The following is a 7119-nucleotide window of genomic DNA, read 5'->3' on the forward strand; positions in this document are numbered from 1 at the left end:
CTATTTTGCCTAAGTAGAAAATCAGAGAACCATGCACCCTCACTTCAGCCTTTCCCAGCTCTGTCATGCTGTCAAAAGCTGTTTAAGAAGGATGAGTATTTAGCAAGAACAGGACAAAGAAGGTTCTAGAGGCCCAGAACCCACAATCATAAAACCCACTCGTGGTTGCCTGTGTCATTTGGTTTCCTCTGCTTTACAGTGTCTCTGACTATGACAGCTCCCTTCCCCACTTGCCGGACTGGTGTCCAAGATGATCCCTGCAAAAAGGAATGCTCACCTCCAGGGTTGTGCTGCCTCAAAAGCAGTTCAGACCCAAAGATGAGCATCCCAAGGGAAAAGTGAGAATTAATCAGAGCAACCATCTGCTTTGTGTGAGAAACTGACTGACCGGATGACTATCTTTGCCATTCCCCTCCCTTTTCCATAGCTGAGAGCAGAACAGTATATACAGCAATTTTGAATAAAGACTCTAGAGTCAGACTTTCTTGGTTGGAATCCCAGTTTTACTCTTCATTAGCTCTATGAGCTTAGATGTATCCTTTCTATGCCTCAGTTTTCACATCTATAAAATGGGAAGGCAAAAGTTGTGAGCATTAAAATAATATATGTGAGATATAAATATAACCACTGTGTGATTAAATGCTCCTTGGCCATAGAGAGTTGCTATGGCAATTGAACAGCCTTTAAAACTAATGTAAAATATTATGACTAAATCATTAAATCATTTAATCATTAAAATAAAATTATTAAGAGCACAAGTTTTGGGACCAGGTAAGTTAGCAACATACACTTCTCTGTTCTGAGCTGCAGACTGGCCCATCCAATTGTCTAGTTGGCCTCTCTCTTGCAAACACAGCAGAATCATCATCTTCCTCCATAAATCTGCTTCTCTTGCTCCCCTCCTCCGTGAGCAATACCATCAGAAGGGTGCATCCTTGACCATCATTTCTTTAAACACTGACTTCCAATCCATTAACAGAGAAGACTTTGTGGGTCCCAGGAGACCTTCCTCCCTTCTCTTTTCTCAGCAGCCTTCATTTCCATTTGCTGAATCATGTGGTTTCAGGAAAGCTCAACCTCCCAATTCTAGGACCAGAACTCATGACCTTGGCTAAGTCATTCAGAGCATTCCATTTTCCTAGCTTTGATAACCAGTTTGAGAATGGACATGAGACTTAAGTTGGTCCAATCAGAGTGAGGCTTGAGACATTGACTGGGAATGTTGGAACAAAGATGTAGAATTCTTTTTTAAACAGATGTAAAGAAAGAAAATGTAGTTTTGGAGCTGCTGGCAGCCACCTTGGGAGTCTGAGGGTAGTCTATCATACAGTGTATATGGCAAAAGATAAAACTGAGTCAAACAGAAAACAGTCCCCTAGAGCAGGGGTCCCCAACCCCTAGGCTGTGGACCAATACTAGTCCACGGCCTGTTAGGAACTGTACTGCACAGCAGGAGGTGAGCAGTGGATGAGCAAGTGAAACTTCATCTGTATTTGCAGCAGCTTCCCTCAGGTCAGTCATTAGATTCTCATAGGAATACCGGTCTTTGGTGCCAATAAGTTGGGGAATATGCCTTACTGTTAAAGTGTACAGTTGAAACTTATTGCATTTTGTTAACCAATGTCACCATTAAAAAAGAAGTTGAGGAACACTACCCTGGAGACTTCACTGAGCCTTGCTTGAACCCAGCCCTACCTCCACATATTACAGTTACGTAAACCAATAAATTCTCTCTACTTTTAAAGTCAGTTTTTACTACTTGCAATGGAAAGCATTTCAAATGATTCAATCAAATAGTTTATCTTCTAATACTTCTGAAATCCATTCACTTCTCTCTATCTTCTCCACCACCACCCTGGTTCAAACTATCATTATTTCCTATCTGAACTATTGCAATAGCCTTCAATTAGTCTCCCTGCTTCCTTAGTTGTTCCCCTTCTCACTTCATTTTCCACAAGCAGTCAGCAGGATGTTAAAAAAAAAAAAAGAAAAGAAAAGAAAAGAAAATATTCAAATGTGATTAAATCATTTCTCAGCTTCAAGTCCTTTAAAGACTTCTTATAGAGATTAGGATAAAGTCTATATCCCTAACAAAGCCAATTAAGTCCTATGTGATTTGGCCCCTAACCTTCCTCAATATCCTCTTCTTATGTCAGTCCCCCTTGGTTTTTAAAATCCAGGCACTATTACCTTTTGCAGTTCCTTAAAGATACACCTGTTCTTTTCTGCCTCAGACTTTTTATACATGCTCTTTTATATGCCAAGGACAGCCTCCTCCCCAGCCAATGACTATACACCCCCAAACATCCTTTTGTTTAATTCACCATTTGGATCTCAATGGTATCCCAAACAAAAGCATCCAGTTTGTAGGTCCCACTGTCACATGTTCCCACTCTCCTGTGCCTCTCCTTCATAGCATCCTCCTATTTCTGATTACTTATTTAACTCTGCTTCTCCCATATCTGTCTCCTTTAATGATATATCATCACCAACTAACCCTGGAACATAGCAGGTACTCAATAATGGGTTAATAAAATAATTGAGATAAGTACAAATTCTATGTGACTTTTTAGCTTTATAACCCTAGGCAAACTACTTAACCTCCTTCAGCTTCTGTTTCTTCATCTTTAAAAAATGCAAATGATAACACCCACCTCACAATGCTATTCAAGGATTAAATTAAATTTGGGCACATAATAAATGGTTAATAAATCTGATAAGTAGGATATTCCAATGCAAGGGTCTCTCGAGTTCTCAGGAGGTGAAAAAGAAACCTAGGAATCAGGTGCTTTATAAAAGAATATAACCTTCCATTAAAACTGGAGTGAGAAGGTAAGTATGCACTGTGAGGGGTTCTTTGAAAAAGATCCTAAAGACAACTATGCCATTTGAAGAAGCTGGAAGAGTTTGTAAACAGAACACCAGGTGAATACTTGAGGAGAAGATAACGAGTAAATGGTCACATTTATGCTTCTATATAAATGTCAAGAATAACCAGACCCTATTCTCTGTGACATCACTTCACAATATGAAGGCTGATTTTCAGCCGTGGGGGTACCCTTATGTAATTTTAAAGTCACCAACAAATATGCCATGGATCCTCCCCATGTATTCAATTGTATGATTTATCTCTTATACTAAACTCTGCCTTAAGAAATGTATCTATATTGCCTTGTTTCGTTTAATCCTAAAACTCTACAAAGGCTTCATTATTTACATTTCATACATGAGAAAACTGAGGCCTCAGTTCTCCCCAATTTCCACACTAAATCTTCATAGCATTTCTGATTTGTGATCAGATCTTCTGCTTCCTTGTTCATTTATCATCCTCACCAGATTGTAAATTCCTTGAGGGCAGACACCTTGTTTGTTTTGTACATTTTTTTTGCAAGAGCCCAGATTAGTGCCTGCTGCATATTCATTGTTGTTCAATATTTGTTGGATAAATGCTTCGATTTGAGAGAGCCAAGAGATAAGAATTTAATGTTTGAAATAAAACAGTACACAAGTTAAACTAAACTTTCAGAAAGACTTAGCTTTCTTTGTAACCCACGTGGTATTTCAATATCTAGGAACTGATCAGGAATATACTGATAGCCCATTAAAGAGTCGGTGTTCAATGTGTAAAGATCGGCTTTCCCTCATGTCCTAAACAGCTGTCTGGAGTTTCTGCAGAGCATGCTCTCTTGAGCCACAGGGCCTTCATTTGTATTAGAAGTGAGAACTAGTTCTAAACTCAAGTTGGATGGGACAAATATATTCTTTTGACTTAATGATATAATATTTTATCAACCACATAAAAAATGAAATATATGTGTTCATTTGCTATTTGAGGAGCTTTTTCGACATGTATGCAAGAGCTATGTCAGCTGCTAACTGGTGATCCTTTTTTGACACCTGTTCCCAAGAGCATTGCATAGATAAACATACTCTATTTGAACAAGACCAATGACAGCAAAATTGCTTGCTTGTCTCTAAAAAGACTCTAATAATGTGCACCAAGGGAGAGGCCTATGGTCTCACAGAATTTCTTTTCCCCAATGTAAACCATAAAATCCATTTCACTAGCCAGAAAAAGCACTTTAAAGTGCATCCCTAGTTAATTACATCCAAAGAGTAATAATAAAATCAACTATTAAATTTTAGAACTTCCTCTTTAAAGTATTAAATATTCGGCAACTGCAACGCAGTTAAATTTCTCTCACAACAATGCTATCCTTTGCTCAGCTAGCCTACGAGAACACTTATGCAAAGGTTTTCTGTGTGCTAGAAAGAGAATGTATTTTTTCTGTGAAGAACTATTTCGAATAAACCCTACGTTTCTGCCAGGTACCTGTGGTTTGTTAAATAACCAGTAGCTCAACAGAAACATTCACTTAAAAGAGGATATAACTGAGTCACAAATCCTCTGTAACAATTGATGACATGACCAAAAAAATTGTAAAGCCAAAACAGAAATGTTGAGCCCTGACCCAGTATTTGGAGCCATGACTCAGTTGCCTCAGCAGTTTTCAAGATTCAGGTATTTTTTGGCCTTTGATGCCAGTCCACACCAGTGGGAAAGGCACTTGCTGTTCACTGAAGCACATGTCTGTACTTGACCAGGATGAAAGAACTGGGTTCTGTAGAAATCACCCAGGAAGCAGTGACTTTGGCTCCTAGTACACATTTGATTAGGTAGCTAGGAATCTGCTCCCTTTCATTGCTTCACTATCAGATATAAGGAGAACTAAGCTGCATTCAGGAAGAGAATTCAGAATGTGATCCTCCAAGGGTGAGGGCAGTGGTTGCTGACATTAGTCTACCCTTATGCTATTTGCTTTGCTTCAGTTTCCCATTTGAAAAGCTGACTCTATCTCTATGAATAATGTGGAAAGAGATCACTCTTTCCTAAAGAGGCACTAGAATATGTGGGTCACATCAAAGTTAGCTTACTGGCTTCTAGGGAAATCTAGAGTAGAATGGAAAATTTAACTGCTGTCTTTAAAGATAGAGGTTTTATTTTGGAGACACCTTGCTGGGCAGCTTTAGAATATAGTTGCATCCGTAAACTCACTAGATTGTGGACAAGATAATAGGCTGAACTCACATCATAAGGAAGCCTACCTGGAAATATCTCAGGTAAACAGCAAACAGAAGCCTCTAAGACAAGAGGAAGCAGAAACTATGTTGTGGGTAGGATCCTCACAGCTGCTGTGCAGTCTTTCCAGTGAAAGTCAGTCTCAGTCTCTCTCTCCTCCCTCTCCTCTTCTCTCTCTCTCTCTCTCTCCAAGGCAATACACACAGTATACATACATACATACAATACACACATACATTGGCACACACACATATAAGGCACACACACATATTGTCATACACAGACACACACACAGGAGCTGCATTGTCCTTATCGTAAGAACATTTTTTTTCCATCACAAAATTAAATCTCTCTGCCCAGGAAGGACGATATGCTTTATGAATTGATATCTTTCAGTTGTCTCATAGACGTAGATCCATGCCAGGTGTTTCTTGAAATGGCAGACTGCTCTTCTTGGAGTGTAAATGATCTCAGGATTTTAAGATTCTGGTATAAACTGATTTACTTTCCCTTTTCTCTACCTCAAAATCTCTTGCTATCCCACCAAAATCTAAGCCCTTTCCTCACCTTTGTTCTAGATTTTGGCCTCCATTTCTTCAGAAATTGTTTAAATTTTTTTCCCATCAGTTATTTTATCTTTATTTTTGTATTCTATTTTTATTCTTTCTTTTCTTTTATTTTCTCTCTTGCTTTCATGTTCCACTTCTCTCTCTCCACTGATCCTTCCCTTCTATCTACAGCTTGCTTTGGTCACCCTTATTCTTTCAAACCTGGTGGCCCCTCAAGTTCTTATCAAGTCATTCTCCTTCTATTTAATTGTTCTGCTCTTTACCTCCCATATCCATTATATTCCATGCAATCTTTTTCCTACCCAACTACCATCCTTCCCACCTCAGCTCTCCTGAAACTACTTCTTTAAAGGTTGCTGCTGATTTTCCTCTTGCCAGATTCAACTTCAGTTCTAGTGGTCTCTTATAAGTGAAAGAGAATGCATTTCGAGACATTTGAAATTTGCCACCTTACTAGATGGGTAATATTTGTAAAGTACTTAATGGCTTTACAGCTGTTTTGTCATCTACAAAATGGGCATAATGATCCTGACTCTATGCCACTAGAGTGAAATGAGATGTATATAAATGGGCTTTGTAAACTATAAATTGCGCTTTAACTGTTAGTCATTATTATTGTCATGCTTGCTCTTTCTAGCAATTGGCTCTGCTGACCACTCAATCCTTCAAGTTCTCCACAGCCTGAGCTTCCACTACATGATCCTGTGCCTCCTTCCTCTGTCCCTCCTTCTTTGACTCCTCTGCCTCTTCCCAACAGGCCACTAAAAGCAGGAATCCCACTGAGTTTTGTCCCTGATTTTTCTTTCTCTATATTCTCAGTGCATCCCACAACTTTAGCTATCCTTTACATACAATTCTTCAACTCCAGCCTAAAACCTCTCTAGAAGTCCTGACTCAAACTTTGATCTATACCAACCCCAAATGACAAAAAATGAACCATTTTTCTTATTTCCCAAGACTGAGAAGGCTTCTTTAATTCCCCATTTCTCTTGAAGATATCATCACTTTCCTGTTTATACATCTTCCAAGATTAGAAACCAAACATTATATGTCCTCTGGATTTCTCCTAAATTTAATCAGTGAAATAGGTAGCCTACACCAGAGTGTCAGTTAATTCAGTAATCATTTAAATTCTGTGCATCATTCTGCTGGTCTCACCTGGACTCACATGTTTTTCTGTGATCAGCTGCTGGTCAGCTAGGCCACTTGACTTCTTGGGTTGGTTGACTGTTAGCTGGAAAAAGGGGAATACTGGACTACATTATCTATCACAATCTAGTCGGTAAGCCTGGGCTCATTCACAGGTCTGCTCAGCATTTTAGGAGCAGCCTGAGAGCAAGCTCTGCTACCCAAGCGTTTTTTAACTCTGTCTGTCACAGGTTTGATACTCTCTCATTGGCCATGGCAAATCCCACAGTCAAGCTCGGTCAGTATTTGAAGGGTGGTACCAAAGGGCATAGATATAAGGAA

At 39.2% G+C, this 7119-nt stretch overlaps 1 long non-coding RNA gene across 1 annotated transcript in view; it reads right to left on the minus strand.

Moving 5' to 3' along the window:
- Window positions 1-6826, minus strand: part of LOC120583323 (uncharacterized) — a 31665-nt gene extending 24839 nt beyond the window's left edge. The window contains exon 1 of the long non-coding RNA XR_005647770.1: window positions 6808-6826. This is a non-coding gene — a long non-coding RNA (uncharacterized LOC120583323). The remainder of the gene's footprint in view (window positions 1-6807) is intronic.
- Between the last annotated feature and the right edge of the window lie 293 nt (window positions 6827-7119).

This window comes from Pteropus medius, unplaced genomic scaffold (assembly GCF_902729225.1).
Source record: "Pteropus medius unplaced genomic scaffold, Ma_sr-lr_union100, whole genome shotgun sequence".
In the NCBI taxonomy this organism is placed as follows: Eukaryota; Metazoa; Chordata; class Mammalia; order Chiroptera; family Pteropodidae; genus Pteropus; species Pteropus medius.